Source organism: Meles meles, chromosome 7, assembly GCF_922984935.1.
Source record: "Meles meles chromosome 7, mMelMel3.1 paternal haplotype, whole genome shotgun sequence".
Lineage (NCBI taxonomy): Eukaryota > Metazoa > Chordata > Mammalia > Carnivora > Mustelidae > Meles > Meles meles.
The window spans coordinates 57,246,551-57,267,036 of NC_060072.1; the positions used below are offsets into that span (position 1 = coordinate 57,246,551).

Sequence of the window (20,486 nt, forward strand, 5' to 3'; positions counted from 1 at the left end):
CCTCGCTTCCCCATCAAAAGCATGAGAAAGAGTCTTTTTAAACTTGCAAGTTAAACATACCTCCCGAGGTGTAGGAGTCCCTCTCCACTTATGGGAGGGCACTTGAGCTCTCATTTCAAAATGGTTCGGTCTTAAAAATGCAAGAACCAGAGCACAGATGTCAGCCTTTAACAGTGAAGAACCACTTGGCAAATTGGGGTGGAGGGAGCGTCTAGTAAGTAATGTTACCCAGAGAATGTGTACTCATGGTGATTTCAGTTCAACAAGCCCCATCCTGCCCCTCTCTACGGTAATGGAATGGACCTGAATTTTCTAGACATAGGACATAACCCGCCCTCTTACCCCAATTACCCTATTTCTGGCTCCCCTATATAGGACAGTCCAGGATGAAGATAAGCCCCTCTCTTCATCTTTGTTGTACCCCATGGGAAAAGGAAAGGAAATAAAAGGTGACATTTATGGAATACCTCCCATCACCCAAGCCCTGAGGAAGGTAGGTGTATATATGTGTGTGGTGCGCGGGCACACACACACATACACACACACACACAGACACACACTGAGGTTAAGTTATATTTTCTCCCTTTTATTGAGAAGGGAACTGGTATTCAGGCAAACTGAGTAACTTGCCAAAAGTCACCAGCCAATACATTTCAGTGCCAAGGATGTAAACCCACTTGTCTCCCACAAAGCCACATTTTTTCCAGAGGTCTGGTTCTAAGCATTCCCATCCTACTAAAGGCCCCAGTAAAATTTTAGGAACAGTGCTGCCGGATTCACATACTGTGGCAACCAGTTAGAGCAGACCATAGTTTCAGATGTGCCTCAGACAGATCATAAAAATAAAAAAAAGATTCTGCAGTGGTAAATGTAGTAAAAGCTGTCACAGTGTTCACAGACACTGAGGTCTGCTCTAAGACCAGATAAATTCTGCAGTTCTTAGCAGTCACAATGTTGATAGCTTTTTCGTACCTGAAGACTGTTAATGGGTCACTTTAACGTACCATTTCCTTTAAGGTTCCCACACGTGTTCCACTTAATTGCCCTTTTAATCATCCTCCTGTTTTCCAACAGACTCACCAAGTTCTCTTTTAACTCCTATAAATTCTGCAGTTTTCAACAGGACCCAGTCCTCCAAGAAGACTGGAAAAGCACGGTGTGTCTTGGGAGAAGAATGTCTCCATCATCACTCAGAATGCTCTTATCAGAAGGCTACTGTCCTCTGCTGGGGTTTCATACTTCACTTCCCTGCAGACATTCAGTTCCTGTCTCTTGTCTGTTTCTCCCTATCACTGCGCCTTCTTTCTTTTCCTCTTCTCCTTTGTCGAGTCCTTCTCTCTTCATTTTTCGTTCTCCCTTTCACTGCTTGAATCTCCCATGTTCTTTTCCTTTACATTCTTCATCTCTTATCCTTCATACTCTCTTCCTCCATTTTTATAGTCAGTTCAGTTAAATTGAAAACCAAAAAACCAAAAACAACAGATGCTGGAGTCACACAAACCCGAGTCAAAGGCTACTTCTTCTACTTAGCATGCCCTTGGATGAATAACCACACTGTCCTTTCCTTCTGTCTTCCTACCTGTAACATGCAGATATCAAATGTATGTATCATAAATGACAGACTGTGTGTAAATCCAGTTCAGGCCTCTGAATGTGAGTAGGACATTTAAAAATAATAGGCAAAACCCCTATTTCTGTCCTGTCTCCTGTCCCACTGTTGTTAATCCAACCTTCTCTCCCACAGTCCCATCTTCTCTCTGTTCCTCCCCATAGCTGTTGCTCCTGGTTATTGCTCATCACTCCAGCTCATTCCCCTTCACTATGTGATGGGTTCTCTTTGGATGACTTCTCCTGATGGTCTATGTTCCTCTAGTCTGAGTCCACTTTCAAGTGGAAATAATTAGACACTATAGAATGCTGCATGTAGACAAAATGTTCAGGCATCTCAGAGACATGCTGCTTTTAAGGAATGATAGTAACAACGATATTAAACACTCCTGAACCATTATTAATAATGGCCAAAATTAACAGGACAGGAAACAGCAAGTGTTGGAGAGGATGTGGAGAAAGGGGAACGCTCTTACACTGTTAGTGGGAATGCAGTTGGGGCAGCCACTTTGGAAAATAGTGTGGAGATTTCCCAAAAAAATAGAGCTACCCTATGACCCTGCAATTGCACTACTATTTACTCCAAAGATACAGATGTAGTGAAAAGAAGGGCCATATGCACCCCAATGTTCCTAACCTCAATGTCCACAATAGCCAAACATGGAAAGAGCCAAGATGCCCTTCAACAGACGAATGGATAAAGATATGGTCCATATATACAATGGAATATTACTCAGCCGCCAGAAAAGATGAATACCCAACTTTTGCATCAGCAAGAATGGGACTATGGGAGATTATGCTAAGTGAAATAAGTCAAGCAGAGAAAGTCAATTATCATACAGTTTCACTTACTTGTGGAACATAAGGAATAGCATGGAGGTTACTAGGAGAAGGAAGGGAAAAATGAAGGGGGAAGCCAGAGGGGAGATGAACCATGAGAGACTGTGGACTTGGAGAAACAAACTGAGGGTTTTGGAGGGAAGGGGAGTGGGAGGATGGGTGAGCCTGGTGGTGGGTATTAAGGAGGGCACATATTGCATGGAGCACATTGTATATGTGATACATATACAATGAATCTTGGAACACTGAAAAAATAATAAATAAATAAATAAAAAGAATAAGGAGCTCAGAGCCAAGGAATGGCCAGGTTGCCCTGTACCTCCAGGAATGAAATGTATGACTGAGAAGGAACCTACCCACTCAGTAGATTGAATAGGTAACGACCATACTCACTACTTACCTGAGAGCCAGGAGATAAGAGTTGGTTTTTCCCTTGGAAGTTTTTAAGATTTAGGACCAATATTAACCATGAGTTCTTATACCAGGTTACTTTCCAATGGACATAATTCTATCGTAAGAGGCAGCACTTAGGAGGTAAACCTTCCACCCAAACTTCAGAACCATAGTTCTCCTTTCCATAAAATGGGGGACCCCAAACACACACACTTGATTGGCATCCTGGTCACCCCACCACATAACCCTCATATCTTTCAGGAGTTCTTAGCCTGACCTGGCCATTTCCATGTCTCAGGCTTTTTTTTGAATTCCCGGCTTCCTTTTGCCCTTGTCTTTACTGAGCTGCATCCTGTTAGTTTCTGATTACTTGTCCAATTTGTTGAGGTCATTTCCAATTCTAATCGCATCCCCCAAGGCTTCAGCCTCCACTTTAAATTCAGTCTCATCTGTGAACTTAATGAGTGTGCTGTTGCCGCATCCAAGTCACTGATGACAATCTTAACTAGAAGTGGATCCAGGACTGAGCCCTGTGCGACACCACATTTATGTGTTTACTTGTCAAAAGAAATGTATGTGCATGGGCTTTAACAAGTTCAGTTTAGAAAACAGAAGCCTCTCTCTTCAGAATCTGGGATCACTCAGGTAGAATTTGTGACATTTCTGGCAATTCAAGGCTGGAGCTCCACGCCAGTGAAATGAAATTAACTAAAGTCACTGCTCAAAATGTAACTTTCTTCCTTTAAAAAAAAAACTTCATTGTTTTGAACATAAAAGTCACTATCTATTTTTGCCATTCTTCCCTGGGAATCATTCATATGCACACTCTGCCCTCCTGAGGGGCGAGCTGGGCAGGGAGAACAAGGCCTTGGCTTTTCTTTCCATCTCTGCCATTAGGCAGATGACCTTGGGTGGACCACCCAATCTTGCAGCCTGGACCTTATCCTCATTGGTAAATGAGGGGCTCCAATCAGATGACCGCAAATGTGTGTTCCAGATCTGAGAGGCTGGGACTCTCTCTTGATTAAGGGCCTAATTATTCTCAGTGGCATATTACTATACACATTCTTTGCTTTCCCATGACATTCATATATAACTTTGAACACATTTAAGAAGGGTTAGACTAACTCTGTGAATAGTCTAGGATTTCTAAAATCCATATTTATTTGCTTCTATATTCCTTCTTTATATAGTTCCAAATACTTGAATGCTAGCTATGTGTGAGATGCTCTGATGCTTGTCAATTTCCTTGTGAATATTCTAACAACCAATATTCTATTTCATATTTCTCACTTGAAAAAGGAGGAAACTGAGTTTCATGATTGTGTGGAGTCACAGAGTTTGCTTGTGGGTTTGTAGGGCTTGAACTTAGGCTCCTGGCCATGGAGTTCTATACATTTTCTATATGTCATGCTCCCCTGGCCTCTTGACTTAGTGTTCATTCAGTATAGTATATACTATAAAAGAAATATTATCAATTACATCAGCAATCAACTAAAATTCCTCAATGCACTATGTAAGGGCATCTGTTTTTCAATGATGAATGGTAATCAACTCAGCTCCTGGAGACAAAAGTCATTTTCTTACACTAGGGATATGTAAATAATTCTCTTTAAGAACAATATAAGGCTATTTTCTAAATATATTTGGCCCTAAGTATGGAAAACAATAATAATTTTTTAAATGTCAGCCTGGAGGGAGAGGTTCTGCCCCTGGCCTTGAAAAAGCAAATAGTCATGCTGTCAACTGCCTAGGGAGAAGGGCCACATGGCCAGGAGCTCCATGTGGCTTCTAAAAGATGAATGCAGCCTCTAGCCAATACTCAGTAAGAACTTCAGTTGAAGAGCCACAAGCAAGTGAACTCTGCCAACAAAGCAGAATAAGCTTGGAAGCAGAGTGGTCCTCACTTGAGCCTCCAGATGAGAACACAGCATGGCTAGCCCTTGACTGCAGTGTTCGAAGACCCTAAGGAGAAAACCTAAAGACATGCCTGGCCTCCTAACCCCCCAAAACTTATAGAATGAGTGTGCTGTTAAAGCCACCAGGTTTGTGGGAACAGCAACAGGAAACCAATATAATTGTTATCTCTATTTCATGCAATAGGAAAACAATTTTGGAGAACTTAGGCCTGTGAGCTTTTGAGAACATCAGTAACTTTGTTTAAGGTTACATAACCAGTAAGCAACAGAACTCATATTTAAACTTAAGTTTCCCTAAAGCTCAGGGGTCAAATGCTTCTCAATACATCATGCTGCCTTTCATTGCTTTTTCTTTTCATTGAGTGGCATTACCACTGATGGGATATTAACACATATAGGGTTATAATGTGATTTCTGGCAGTTATAAATCAATAATGTGCATGGTCTTGAAGTTACAAATTAAATAACTGAAATATTTATTCCTTTCCCCATGCACCCCTCCCTGGCCATCATGTTAGGAATGTTTCCCACTCCTCACTTCTGAGAGAGAGGAGAAGAGGAGACAAAAGAGGTAGACTAGGATGGAGGGGGCTGCCTTACTAGCATTGGAGAGAGGTTCTCATCCACTCAAAGGGGGAATTAAAGGAATGTCTTCCAAAAAAGAACTGTTCCAACTAGAATAAAGCTCTGAGGGTCACAGTAATGAGCCTCCCACCAGGAATACTCCAGAGGCAGGAGCCTAGAGCTATGAATAAGGTTCCATACTTTGGGTTAATGCTGGGTAACAATGAAACCTGCAGCTTTGCTTCAATACAATTGGTTTGGGTTGGATGAAAGAAAGCTGGCAGAGGGCTGACTGAGCTTGACAAGTCAAGGAGCACTGGTTCAGATATCTTAGGGGCTGTTTGTTTGATGTAGATCATAAGGCTGAAATTTCATTGGTGAGGCTTGGCTGGGCCTGTCTGCTGTTGGGCAGACTTGGACTGTACTTTATACGTGCCTCGGTTAAATTACTGGAACAGTATTAAAATAGGTGTATCAAAATTTTGACATGCCAAATTACACGGGAGCATATAGGGACTAGCATAAACCTTAGCTCTATCTAGTCCATCGTAATGCTCAATTTCTAAAGCACAGCATCAGAAAGAGCTCAAAAAACAGTTGAGAACCTATACCATGCCAGGCCCAGGGCCAAGTGCTATGAGGAAAGAAGGGGTGAGACAGAAACAGTTCTCACTCTCCCAGAGTCTATAATCTGGTAAGACAGAGGAGCATGCACATCAATAACTAAACAACTTTCTAGACACTTGGAATTTGCCATCGTTAGAGCAAGCAATGGTGAAAGGCACAGCCTGCCCCAGATTTAATGCAGTCAATTAGATGACATTAAGTCATGAAAGACCAGGTGGCAGGTGTGAAAGACCTAAGGGGACAGACTGTCATTTGCTATAAGAATTTCTAGAATTTCAAATTCCCTCCCACTTTCACAAAGAAAACAACTTGTCCTTTGATGAAAGAACTTATTGCAGTTACTTCCTATGATAAAAGGGAGGGTCTAGTCGAAAAGGGGGATGACATCAATGAATATTTCTGGACTTTATCATCTTCACCTTCCAAGTAAAAGGCATGCCCAGGCAATGTGGAATTAGGACTTTAGAACATGCCTAACAAATCCCTGCCCTGGAGGATCTTGTGATCTAGTTAAGGAAAACTAAATTACATGCTAAATTGAATACCTAAAAGGCATAACAGATATAGAAGCCTCATTGTTGAATCTCCTTGAGAGTCCAGTATCTTCTTTCACTTGTTAGGAGATTGGTTTTACCATTTTTGCATTGTGTGGCTGACATCAGAAGGGAGAGTAGAAACAGAGAGAGGGATGAGAAGACGAGCACAACAGACAAAAATACTAGCTTTAATTAAATACCGGTTTGAACTTGGGCTCTGCCGCTAATTTAAATTGTATGAGGACGGGCATATTACCTACTATCTTTGAGCTTGCTTTCCTCATTTGGAGAGCCTGTTACTAACTTTGCCAGAGGGTTATTAGGAACAGGCAAGATAATATATGCATAGCTTGGTAGCATGATAGTTCGCAGAGAGTAGACACTCAAAAGTTATTATTATTATTTTTTTTTTTGAAGGAAGGAATTAAGGCAAGCAGACAGGCAGAGAAGAGAGAAAACAGAAGGAGGAGCACTGGCTTTTTCTCAATTGGCTAATTTTCCTTGATTATTTTAAGCCTTTCCCCTTCTGGGATTTATCTACCTTCCTCTTTCACTATAGAGGCTCTTTTAGCGTGAGGCCAGCTGGTGCTGAAGACTGATTGCTCATGATTCCTTGAGAGTTCCACAGGATTATAGGTACTTAGTGACAAAAAGCCATGGTAAAATATGTTTGGAGAAATGCTACAGCAAAATTAAACAATTTTCTTTATTACAGGAAGTTTAAAGCCTATATTTTTCCCATGTGCATTTTAATTTTTCAAGATGATGATATATAGTGGACAACCTCTCCCAAGTGAACTTAATAGGAAAGTTTTTCATAGTGGATCATGTGAGGCTAGGGTTCCATGGACTACCCATCAGAAATACTGACTTAGATCAAGAGAGTACAAGGCCTGTATGGGGAAGAGATAGAACTGTCTGGTGGGGAAAAGTCCCCAAAAGAGGTGGTTGGAAAAATAATCCCGAACAACTCCATCTTCCCCATCAACCAAGCTGAACTAATCATTCAAAGCTCTAGGTCTCTCTTTTCTCATTTGAAAAATGAGGGGCTGGAGAAACATATCTTAAAGTCCTCTTTTAGCTCTAACAGTTTAATATTTCCATGTGGATGTGAACTCCATGATTAGGCCCTCAAAAATTATACACATTATTTACAATGCCCTTTTTAGATAACCAGCAATTCACTTCAATGAAGCCTTCACCCAGCACCCACCACCACATGCCATGCTCCGTGAGAGAAGCTCTGAACTCTTTGGTTCTCTCAACGGAATGTTAATGCAAGGACTCTCCTAATGAACAAAGTGGAAATGAAAAGAAATCGCTTTGGCCTGACATTCAAGGCCCTCCAGAGTATAGCTATTTGTAGTCTTCATCTCTCAGTAATCCCACGCCAACCTCATGAGCTCACTCCTTCCCACTGTTTTGTGTGGAAGGTGCCCTCCTCTTCCATCACTCTGCTTGTCTTCCCATTACACCGTCTGTGTGCTTTTTCTCCTTCTTTCACACTGTTACCTTACCTGCAAACCCATTCTTCCTCCTCTGTCAACATAAGTTCTTCCTTTTGGAGGCAAGTCTCCCTTGACCCCATAGGAGGGACTCTCTCTCTCTCTCTCACACACTTAAAATTCAACAGAACTTAATGTGTGCACTCTTATGAAGACGACAAAAGAGTCCCTTTACATGCATGTTGACTTGTCTTCCCAACAAGTCTTAAGGGTTGGAGATTCCATTCTTTCCTCTGGAGTTCTGAACAAGGAAATATATCCCATTGCCATCAGTTGGCAAAGAGAAAAAAAGTCCTGCTTCATTCAGTTCAGTAACTTCCAATCCATCCCCTCTGTGCCTCAGGTTGCTTCAGTCTCCTTTCTCAGTGAGGTCTTCTTTGGCTATTTACCCACAATTGTAACACCCTCCCTGCTATATTTCATACTCCCTTCCTTGCTTTATCTCTTTGGGCATTTATCTCTATTGGTCATACTGTATAATTTACTTAGTTTCAATGTTTTCTGTTTCTCCAGTTAGAATGAATACTGCATAAAAGCAGAGATTTTTGTCTTTTTTTTTTTTTAACTGAATCTTAGTGCTAGAATACTAGATAAGTGCCTGGTGCACAGTAGATGCGCACTCTCTCTCTATATATATATACACACACATATGGTTAATGAATAAATTAATGCAGGAAATGTCATTTAATGTAACAGGCTTAACATGGCCTCCTATGCTCGCTCTTTTGTCTCCAGATCTTTCCATTTGGAGCCACGCATATAATGGTAGCTCAGTGAATATCAGCTGATTGGTGTGGGCTGGTATTGATTTCACTGGCCTTATGAGAAATTCTGGGACTAAATTAGAGGCCAGTATAAAGTTTATCTGTTTCACTAGGCTTCAGGACCTACAGATGATTTTTCCACTCAGCCTAACTCTGACATTACATCCTTAGTATGTACTCTTCCCCTTCCTCCTCTCCTAACCAAGCTTAGAAACATTCTGCATTGAAAGCTGTTTCGGAGTCCTAGTAGATAGAAACCAGTCCATTGGCCTATGCAAAATATCTACAAGGTCTGGACAGACTCACACTGCTCCATGTCTCAGTATTTGTGGGATCCTGAAAAAGTGACCAACTTCCTGCAGATCTCAGTTTTCTCGTCTGTAAGATGGGGATAATATTTAGCTGGAAGGAAGTTGTGATATTAAATAAGCATTTAGGATTTTATCTATTCTTTCAGTTAACATGTACTGAGCCTTTACTATGTTCTAGGCTGCATTATGCACTAAGGATATAGAGATCAAAGACTCCATTTCTGCTCTTCAGAAACTTTTAGTCTGGAGAAAGGAGATATTTACAAATGAGTGAGCACAGTACAGTGTGGTAAGTGTAGGGATGAAGTCTGCCTCTGTTCGTTCAAGAACGCACATGTGGGGCACCTGGGTGGCTCAGTGGGTTAAGCCTCTGCCTTCAGCTCAGGTCATGATCTCAGGGTCCTGGGATCGATCCCCACATCCGGCTCTCTGATCAGCAGGGAGCCTGCTTCCCCCTCTCTCTCTGCCTGCCTCTCTGCCTACTTGTGATCTCTGTCTGTCAAATAAATAAATAAAATCTTAAAAAAAAAATGCTCACGTTCGGCTTTCCAATCATGCCTGCAGAGAGGTCAGGAAAAGCTTGCCAACAGAGGCAACAACTGAGCTGAGCTTTGAAGAGTCATTACGAGTTAGCCAAGTGGAAAAGGTCGGAGGCAGAAGAGGAAAAGCCCACCTTCCTCAATAAAGGGAAAATCACGTGCGGGGAGATGAGAGTGTGGCAGACTCAAAGAACTGCCATCAGTTTCTTATGGATAGAACTTTGGGTTTAAGCTGAAGAATCACAGAAAATGAGAATGAAGTGGTCTGCAGGAGTCTGGAGCCAGAAAGTGGAAGTTAAAGCTCCCCAGCGTGGCTTTTGAGTTTTTATCTTGATGTCACCAGAGAGCTATTGCTGAGTTTTAGTCAGGGAAACCACATGAATAATTTTATGTTTTAGAAGGATCCTTCTGACACTGTGTGAAGGATACATTAGAATAGGACCAGATCAGAGTCAGGGAAAGAGGCAATTGTAGTGATTCACGCAATAAATGATAAAGGTAATAAGGGAAGAAATAAGGAGAAGCAGGTAGATATGGGACAGATAGATAAGAAAGAGGACTCACTTAGGACTCCCAGGTTTCTACCTTGGATAATTGGGGAGATTGGGCCACCAAGGTTAATATTAGAAGAGAAGCACACTGGAAAGAGAGGAACAAGATGGGGAATTTAGTTTTGAGTTTGGTGCAAATAGGGTCTCTGTGGGACATAAAAGTAAAGGTTTTAAGAATGTGGTCGAAGGCTCAGGAGAAAAATCTGGGTGTAGGGATTTGGAAGTCATCGCTTTTAGGGATGGGCTGAGAGAGGTCCGTGAGAAGATGAAAGGATCAAAAGTGGAGCCCTGGGGGGTACCAATAAACAAGGGTAGGCAAGGGAAGAGTGAGGATGAAAGGCGCAGAAGGAAAACCTGTGAGGGAAGGAGACAAACCAGACAGGAAACCATAAGAAGGGAAGGGCGGGGGTGGTAGTCAGCAGTGTTAATTACCAAAGACAGGTCAGAAAGGTAGTAGGTCCATTAACTGGACTGAGTGTTAGGAAGTCTCAGTGGTGTTAGGAAGGACAATTACAATAGAAGCACATAGTACAGTGTTAGCCCAATAGACAACTTCCATTCTGTTCATCAAGTATACACAGGGGGAACTCAAGAACATTGTGACTTTATATGAACCACTAGAGTTTGCCTCAAATTTGTTTTAATTTTATTTTTAAACTTCTAACAATTTTATTTCACTATGGTAAGAACACTTATCATGAGATCTACCATTTTAATAATTTTTATGTGCACAGTATAGTACTGTTGACTACAGGCAGAAGGTTGAACAGCAGACCTCTAGAGCTTATGATCCAGCATAATGGAAATTTTATGCCCATTGATTAGCAACTCCTATTTCCTCCTACCCCTACTCCACTCTGTGATCCTATGAATTTGACTATTTTATATACCTCATATAAAAGGAATCTGCAATGTCTGTCTTTCTGTGATTGGCTCATTTCATTTACCATATAGCTTCAAGGTTCATCCATATCCTCAAATACTGCAGAATTTCCTTCCTTTTTTAACACTGAATAATATTCCACAGTTTCAAATAAGTATGTCACCATCCACTTTCAGTGCGCATATTTTGCCTGTAATCATTGATTGGTCACATTAATGGTTCCTATTTCCTCTCTCCTGAAGTAGAGACCTATGGTTCCTATATGGCTACACTATGTGGAACTATATGTTAAGCCAGATGCTGAGCAGAATATATGATTTTTGTCAAGAACCATCACAAAAACTCTGTTCCCAACTTCCTGCACTTCCCCTAACTTCCAAAAATAAAAAAAAGAGCTGTACCTATGCTTCCAGTACTTTCCCTCCGTGACCCAAAAGCAGAGGGATGACACAGCCAATGAGGGCTGAGAGTGGCTCACAGGAACCCTGGGTTAAAGGCATGACAGGAGAGGTAGAGGTTATTTCTGGTATCACCATGATAAGAGACGTAATGAGAAGCCTACTGTAGGGCTCGCTAGAAAGAAAAAGGGAAGGGGTGGCAAGGGAAAAGAAAAGCTTCCCTAGTGTTCTTGCGAAGAAGCCGCAAGGAAAGATCTGAAGATGTGGGCAAGTTGAGAAGCAGGATGCTGGAGAATGGAAGCTCTCAGCTGCGGGGAACTCCTCCCATTTTCATGTTTGTGTATGAAAGACCAAAGCAAGAATCGGATGGGAAGCCCATCTCAAGACACCTGCAGCTGATGGGCTGTATCTTGCAGTGTCTGCATAAACCGTCAGGTAAGAGTCCTGCAGGGCAACGCAGCACAGAGGTGCACCAGGTGTTCTCGGCACCGGCTCTCCCAACCGTTCGTTACCCAGGAGTCCTCTGGCTCTGTTGCAGACACTCGTATTATTTTTGCCAAGTTGCGGTGCCTGAGTGCTGACTATTCTCTCTTGTAACTAGAAGTGCTGAGGGCTCTGGGGTCCAGTTCTGGCCATGCTGCTGGTGAGTGTTGCTCTTCTGGCCTGATACTGGTCAGATAATGAAGGTCCAGGCATCCCTGCCCACCCATTAAAACAGCATTGACAATGCAATAAAGCTAGACTGCCCTCCAGGTCTACAGAGCACAGTGTGAGGCCTTGGGACAGCTCCTAGCAGGTGCCTGGGTGGCTCAGTGGGTTAAACATCTGCCTTCGGCTCAGGTCATGGTCCCAGGGTCCTGGGACTGAGCCCTGCATCAGGCTCCCTGCTCAGCAGTGTAGACTCCAGCCAGGGCAGGAAGCCAAGGAAATGAAGGGAAAGGAGTCAAAAGATTGAGCAGGGAGCAGGGAGCCTGCTTCTCTCCCTCTCTCACTTCCCCCTCTTGTGCTCTTTGTCAAATAAATAAATAAAATCTTAAAAAAAAATAGCTCTTAGGTTGAGGATGACATTCTGTCCCAACTTCTGGCTACCCCTCCACTCCAAAGGTCTACGAACAAGAGAAACAGAGGCTCCCAGCTGTCCAAGAGGAGAGGAACAACAAGAAACAACATTTCAATGGGAAGAAACAGAACAGAATATGCCAGGCTTCCACATCTTTCTCCTTCTGAGTAGGACCAAAAAAGCCAGCAATTACCTAAGTTGGAGCAGTTGTTTTACTTGCATAGTTGTACTAAGCTTTTGAGAAAACTGGGGAGGCTAGAAATTAGTGAGGTGTTAGTTGCATATCATCTTGGGGGAATCACCATTCAGACAAGAAAAACCATCAAGTGCGAGACATTCAGGGTAGTGAAAAGCCATGTAACTTGCATGGCTCTGTGTACCAGGAATCCTGTGGGCCAAAACGTCATGCCTTTTCCCAGGTTTGTTCTGCTAACCTGGCTCTGCCCAGAGTAGAACCACACTTCCAGACCACAACCAGTGCTAATCATACTCACGCCATGCCTGAGGCTAAAAAGCACAAATGCTGGATACTTTCGGCAACCACAGAGCAAGAGGCTTGAATTTTAGAGCAGCAAGAATTGATGGGGAAGGGACACAGGCATCAGGACACTTAGAAGTTAGTGTGCACTGACCCATAAGGACCCCCAACAGAATGTGAATGGGACCATATCTTTTCCTATGGTACATTCAGTGGTACGTGGTATTTGGTATAGCCTCTGGAGTCTAACTGCATGGTCCAAATCCTAGGGCCTCCACCCACTAGCTGTGTGACCCAGAAAGCCGCTAAACTTCTCTGGGACCTCATGATTTTTTTTTTTTTGGTGTTTTTTTTCATCATAAATACTGATTCCATAGGGATGATGTGAGGATTAATGAATTAGTAAGTAACCCGCTTAGCACAGTATCTAGTTTATAAATACTGATGTAATACAGAAGGGTTAGCTATTACTAATAGTTTACTGCCCGTCAATCAGGGTGCCTTTCACTTCAGAGAATCTTCTTTAGAAGGGATGGCACCCATTAGAATTTTGACTTGCTCAATCTTTTGATTCCTTTCCCTTCATTTCCCTGGCTTCCTGCCCTGGCTGGAGTCTACACTGTTCCTTGTTTTCTAGCTTCTCTTGCAATGCCTTCCCTTTTCCTCATGGTCTCTGGCTTTTTCCACCTACATGTCAATCTTCTCATCTGCCTCACACTCTTTTCTTGGAGGACAGCATTCATCATATTGCTGGCATGGATTAAAAATCTGTTGAATGAACAGTAACCTAAAGCATGAACATGCAATTTGGTTCCAGAATAGAATGATGACTTTAAAATATAAAAAGGAAAAAAGAAAGTACAACCCTGCCCTGTAATTATTTCAAATTTTGAGGAAAAGGATCAGAGAGAGAGAGAGAGAAGTCGTTACTTATAAAACAATATCGAGAAACACAGAATTAAAAAAAAAAAAAAGAAGAAGAGATGGAGCCTGCTTTCCAGTAGGGCTGGGAACTCTGGTGGTCCGTGTGTGCAGCTGGGACACAGGACATGTAGGCGGCTCTGCTTGACTCTTAGCACCGTCTCTTTTGTGAAGGAGACACAGACGGTTCTGCATAAGGCAAAGATGGTCAAAGGCCCTGATTGCCTGCCAGCAAAGTTCCAAAGAAGGCTGCTTTAGCTTATAACTATTGCAGATTACTACAAAGGCAAGAGAAGCAGGATGACGGAAAAATTCAGCCTCCCTTCTTAGTCCCCTTCCTGGAAGGTAGATGTTAATAAAGCTCATGATGCTGAAGGACTGGCTGCCCAAGGTAGGAAGTGAAGTTTAAAAATAAACAATTTCTTATAATCGATGAACAAACAGTTGTCACTGAACATATGTCATAGTCAGAGAAACGTAAGAAATCTAAATACGAGCTTGAAACCAGATTGTCTGAACTAAAACAGACCTGAGGGATTTAACACGACTCTCTTGGTTCACAGATGTGGGAAGAGAAGCCAGAAACATTAAGTGACTTGCCCAAGGTCACCCACTAATTGGTGGCAGAGCCAAGACTTGATAAGCTGAAGGAAATGGATGCCACCTGTTTCTGGGATCCTAGGGCCGAGTCAAGCAGTAGACACTGGCTTGAGTCATGTAGCAGTGGGGAGAGAAAGAGCGGAGGAAGAAATTGGGGATGGGGATGGGGAACATCCATGCCAAACGACTGGTTACAAAGATTCAGTGAAAGTTGAGTCCAGGATTAAAAAACTAATTCAAAGAACAAATAGAGCAACAAAACCTACCAGGCAAACTACTTGCTGTCCTGGAGTGAGTAGTTATTAAATGGTATCCTGGGGAATTGGGGATGTTCCAAGAATCTGTTCGAAAGGGCCAAATAGCTTTTTCATGTTCTAAAAACTGCCCGAGCTCTCCTTTGTGAAGAAGGGCCCAGGTGCTCATCTATTATTGAGCATATTTAAAAAGGCATTTAGGGAAAAGCACCAAGAGACAGATTTGCAACTCCAACGTCAGTCCCAGGAGGGCTGTGCTTTCTTAGAGAAGGAGCAGGGTTAATGTTCAGCAATAAGGGAAAGGCCAACACAGGCAGGTTTCCTGGCATTCTCTGAAACACCTGTTGGTGTTCTCTCCTCCAACAGTTCACCAGGAATTGAGTGATTTGGGACAAACACCAACAATGAAGGGATCTCTCTACTGCTAACACTCGGACCAATGAGCCATGGCCAAGATTTTGCTCCTGGTGTGTGTGTGGCGGGGGGCACAAAGAGGTGCAGGGATTTTGTTACATGTGTACAGCATTTCTAAAGAATGGAATAATATACAGCACTAAAAATTACATGATAAACAGATGAAAATAAATAGATAATAGATAAATGGATACTTAATGACATAGTTTATGTCATATTTTTAGATTTTAATAATATATATTTGACATACTATTCACAAAACATTTTTAACAAGGTAGATTACAAAAGAGGATATATATTATTATCCCAATTTTATAAAAATATGCACTTATATTTCTTTTTTTTTAAAGGGAGGAAGGGGCAGTGGGAAAGGGTGAGTAGGAATCTTTTTTTTTTTTTTTTTTTTTGACAGAGAGAAATCACAACTAGGCAGAGAGGCAGGCAGAGAGAGAGGAGGAAGCAGGCTCCCTACGGAGCAGAGAGCCTGATGTGGGGCTCGATCCCACGACTCTGGGATCATGACCTGAGCCGAAGGCAGAGGCTTTAACCCACTGAGCCACCCAGGTGCCCCGGGTGAGTAGGAATCTTAAGCAGGCTCCACACCCAGTGCAGAGTCTGATGCAGAGCTCGATCTCATGACCCTGAGATCATGACTTGAGCCAAAATCTAGAGTTGGACACCTAACTGACTGAGCCACCCAGGCACTCCATATGCACTTATAGTTCTAAAGCACATTTATAATATATAAGAACATAGAAGAAAAAAGACCAGGCTGATCGAAACCAAAAGGTAAACAGAAATTATCTTTGGATGGTAGAATTCGAGGTGAACTTTCCTTTCTTTTCCAGGCTTTTCTCTATTTCTATTAGGTTTTCCTTAATGAACAATTATTATACTTTTGAAATAAGACACAAATAAACACTGTTGCCTAAAAGAGAGGTTATCACTCAAGATGGAACCGGATTCCTCCCATTCTGAAAAAGAAATTCTAGCTTTGAGTACAACAGGTTTATATCCACAGTTTTGGGCATTTTCCTCCTTTAATCTTTAAGTGGCCAATGATTCATCTGGAGAATAAAAATATGAATGGGGAGGGAGGAGGGTTGGGAGAGGGTGGTTGGGTTATGGACACTGGGGAGGGTATGTGCTATGGTGAGTGCTCTGAAGTGTGTAAACCTGGCGATTCACAGACCTGTACCCCTGGGGCTAATAACACATTATATGTTTATAAAAAATTTAAAAATTAGGGGCACCTGGGTGGCTCAGTGGGTTAAAGCCTCTACCTTCGGCTCAGGTCATGATCTCAAGGTCCTATGATCGAGCCCCGCATCAGGCTCTCTACTCAGCAGGGAGTCTGCTTCCTCCTCTCTCTCTCTCTCTCTCTCTCTGTCTGCCTCTCTGCCTACTTGTGATCTCTCTCTGTCAAATAAATAAATAAAATCTTTAAAAAAATTTTTTTAAAAATTAAAAAATTTAAAAAATATAGATGGGGATCTTTGGGGGTTATCTTCATGGCTGCCTACTACAGGGCATCTTGTTTACCTTTCTCTCTTTTTAGCATCTGGCACAGTGTCCTTCATAGAGAAGCCCTTCAGTACGTTTGTTGAATTGAACCGAATCTGCCTGAAAAAAGAAGTGAGGATTCTAAATACAGGAAGGAAAAGCAATACCTTCTTCCAGGGACTTAAAGCTTCTGATCTCACAAGGAAAGCAGAAATGTCAATGGAGATCAAAGAGGAACAGTTTATCTGAACTTTGCAGAGTAGGAGAAAATGCTATACACTCACTGTAGTTCTTTGGATACTAGAAAGTTCCATCTGGAGACAGAGTGTCTCTAACTTTGGGGCTGGGGTAGGGAAATCTGGAGAGTCTCCAAGATAGAAAGAAACGAAGCACTCCCCCTTATATCCATAGTCAGCAGGCACACGTGAAGATACATGTGTTACTACTTCTATGATTAACGTTCTTTGTCTTCTATTCTGAATGCTCAAAATCTCGTCTGAGTGGGTACCTTCTGCTGGGACCATTTCAACCTCTTTTCTTGATTCTTCTTTTTTTGTTTGTTTTTTCCTTTCTGTTTCCCTACTTCCATTTCTTCAGAAGAGCATCACTAAAGCCCCCTCGTTCTCTCACTACATACACTCAGACTCCATCGCTCTGTCTTTCATCTCTATCAGTTTTCTGTTCCTATGTTAAGATGTGACATTTGTCCCTTCCTTCATTTCTAATTTCAGTTTTTCCTATTCCACATTTCTTTCATTTGCCGACTCCGTTCCTTTATTTTCCTGGTCTCCTGGCTGAGTCTTTCCTCTGCCTGAAGCTTGCACCTCTCCACCAGGAAATGCCCTTGGGTCATTCAAATTCTTCTTGAAAGCTCACCCCTACAAAGCCTTTCCAGGATGTCTGTCCAGTTAGGATTACCTGTTACTTTGCCAAGGGAAAAAAAAAAGCCAGATTCATAAACTTTATATGCCCAAAATTTTTTAAGGCATCAAGAATTTTGTATTTCTGTATTTCATTGATCACCAGAAATCCCTTTAGATGGGTAATGTCTTTTTCCTTCTACAATAATTTGGAAAATCAGTGCAATATAGAACTGTATTTGCCCTGGACACAGATGCCTTTTTAAAGACTGTACTCGGAATTCTCAGCTGCCCCCTAGAGACTCTGAGGTGAACTGCAGTAAGCTATCAAAAGACCCTATCTGCTCCATAAATACCAGGTTCCTTAAACCTGAAAGTACCCATTCTCAAGGAAGACATTCTAGATCTTAAGGAGGGACTGAATCTTTTCTGAATTCATTTCAGTTCTGTGAGTTTCAAACTTCTATAAGAACCAGGGAGATCATTAATAAAAGGGAGAAGACATTGGCCGGGGCGTTGTGGGGTGGGAGGAGTGGGAGAGGGGAGTGACTGTATTGAACTGGAGAGCATGCATTCCCTCCAAAGAAGGCTACATCCCTTGGGTCCAGCAGAATGTGAGCCCAGTGTTGCCACTCCCCCAATGTCTTCAGGAAATCCAGAGATCTGGAGTTCTAAGGGGAAATCTCTAAATTCTTAAATGCCAAAAACCAATTTAATCTTAAATATACCTCTCTTGAGCCACAAAGAGCATGCCTATGATCCCAAAGCAGTCTGTGGACTGCAGTTTATCACCGTTCCTAAACATCCTCACTAAGGCCTTCTGTAGTGTCACATCATGACCTCCAGGGTCACATGGAGACAACGGAGAAAGTCATTACCACAACAGCTGCAAAAACAGTGTCCTGCTCATCTGCTTCTGATTAAGGTAGACAATTTACTAAACAGTGGGGCCTAATGCATCTTGATTCTTTGGAAAAAATCAGTCAATACTGGGATGTTTATAGCCTAATGTGTCAAGTTCCAAATTCTTTGAAACCTAGAGAAAAAATGGAAGATCAAATATTATCCACATTTCCCCGGCAGCTCAGAGGTGGGTCTACAGTCTCAACACAGTATCAATATAAAGTTTAAGCAAAGGTCTTATAAATACACTGTGAAAAGTTTTTACTTTACGTTGTCAGTTAATTTCAAACAACAGTCACTGGACATATTCCTTAGGAATGAAACTGGCAACTTACTTAAAATAATAAAGCCATTTCCAAAATTCCCTCTGGGGCATGATGTCACGTGGCTGAGAGCCAAGGCACGTTCTCTCTCACCACCCTAATAGTGCCTTGGTGCCCTCTGAAATCCCATTTATTTACTTCTTGATGTGTTCATTGTCCGACCTTCCTTAATAAGACATAAACTCCCTGAGGGCAGGGAACCTGTTGGTCTTATTACTGTTTACCCTGCACCCAGAAGTGTGCCTGGCATTTGGTAGTGGTTCTGGAGAAATCTGCTGAGTGAATAAACCCAGACTACCAGCCTAGTAGCGGGGAGTTTCTGTAGCCCCTACCCCAGGGGATGGGTAATTCTGAATCTCTTGGAGTGAGTGGGACAGGCCTTAACTCTTTTGTGCCAGGCTCCTGGGTCTGTCCTCCACTTTATGGAAGGGCAGAGACTCAGTTTTATTTCACAGTTAATGGCTGGAAAATAAAATGAGAACGGAGGACAATGACAGAGTGGCCATCTTAAATATCCATTAAACAAATACTTCTCTTGTCCTTGTGAAAAGGAAATGTCTGTGATAAACTATCCCTGCATTTTCTAGGTCAAAATTCAGATTGTTGGGCCTCGCTTTTGGAGCTTCTGGGGTTCAGCCAGAGGATGTGCATTTCAGATAAGGTACTAGGCTTGCCAAAGCTACTGGTCCAGGCACCACACTGAGGACCGGCGGGGCAAACTGTGGAATGCTATTCGGACATCAATTGCTAACTATCGTCCCCTTTATATTCGACCCTGACTAGGACTGTCTTTCAACATAAACCACTTTCCTTTATGGAAGGAATTCTTTTAATGGTTGTGGGCCAATCTCCTCACCACACAACAGGGAGGCCATGAAGGGGAGCCTGGCGGTTCTTCATCACCAACCACAAAGTGGCAGTTTATTACAATGAAACAAAACCCAAGGAGATCAAATGGCACAAGATACACTACAAGGTTTCAGAAACTGTCATTATTGTTTAATGTGTTTTGGTTGTTATTCAAAGGTTACCCGCAACCCACAAATATGATAAATCTAATAAAGGAGGTTTTTAGTTCCCTGATGCCTTGTTGATGGGCCAGCATGGACTGCCATGCTAAGTCATGGACTTTGCCACTATTTTAAGATTCAATATTTTAAAAATCCTTGTATAGGGCACCTGGATGGCTCAGTCGGTTAAGCATCTGCCTTTGGCTTGGGTCATGACCCCAGGGTCCTCGGATCAAGTCCCATGTCAGGTTCCTCGCTCAGAAGGGAGTCTGCTTCTCCCTCTGTCCCTCCCCCCACAACTTGTGTGCACGCTCTCTCTCTCCCCCCAAAATAAAATCTTTTAAAAAAATCCTTGTGCAAAAAGTTTAACAACAAAGGAGGAAAGCTTGCTCATTACGAATTTATCACTGAGCATGTCAAGAAGTCTGTTATATCCCAGTATCTTTCTTTCAGTGACTAAGCCCAAAATTCAACTTCGTTCTCTGTGTACCCCACTGTCATTTCTCCTCCCTTTCTTGTTGTCTAGAACCCAATTTCAATTGTGTTATCATTGGTTTACAATACGTTCAGCAAAGCAACTGAAGATTTGCAAAGCACTTGCTACAAACCAGATACTGTACTAAGAATATGACATGAATTAAAACTTATTTGATCCTCACAGCTATTCTTCCCATTTTATAGATGAAATTGAGGAAAAGAAAGGTGGGACAACTTTTATTTAT

General features: G+C 42.2%; 1 protein-coding gene across 1 annotated transcript in view; it reads right to left on the minus strand.

Moving 5' to 3' along the window:
* The window catches only part of GRIN2B (glutamate ionotropic receptor NMDA type subunit 2B), a 404,576-nt gene that overhangs the window by 73,744 nt on the left and 310,346 nt on the right, over positions 1-20,486 (minus strand). The window lies entirely within an intron of this gene.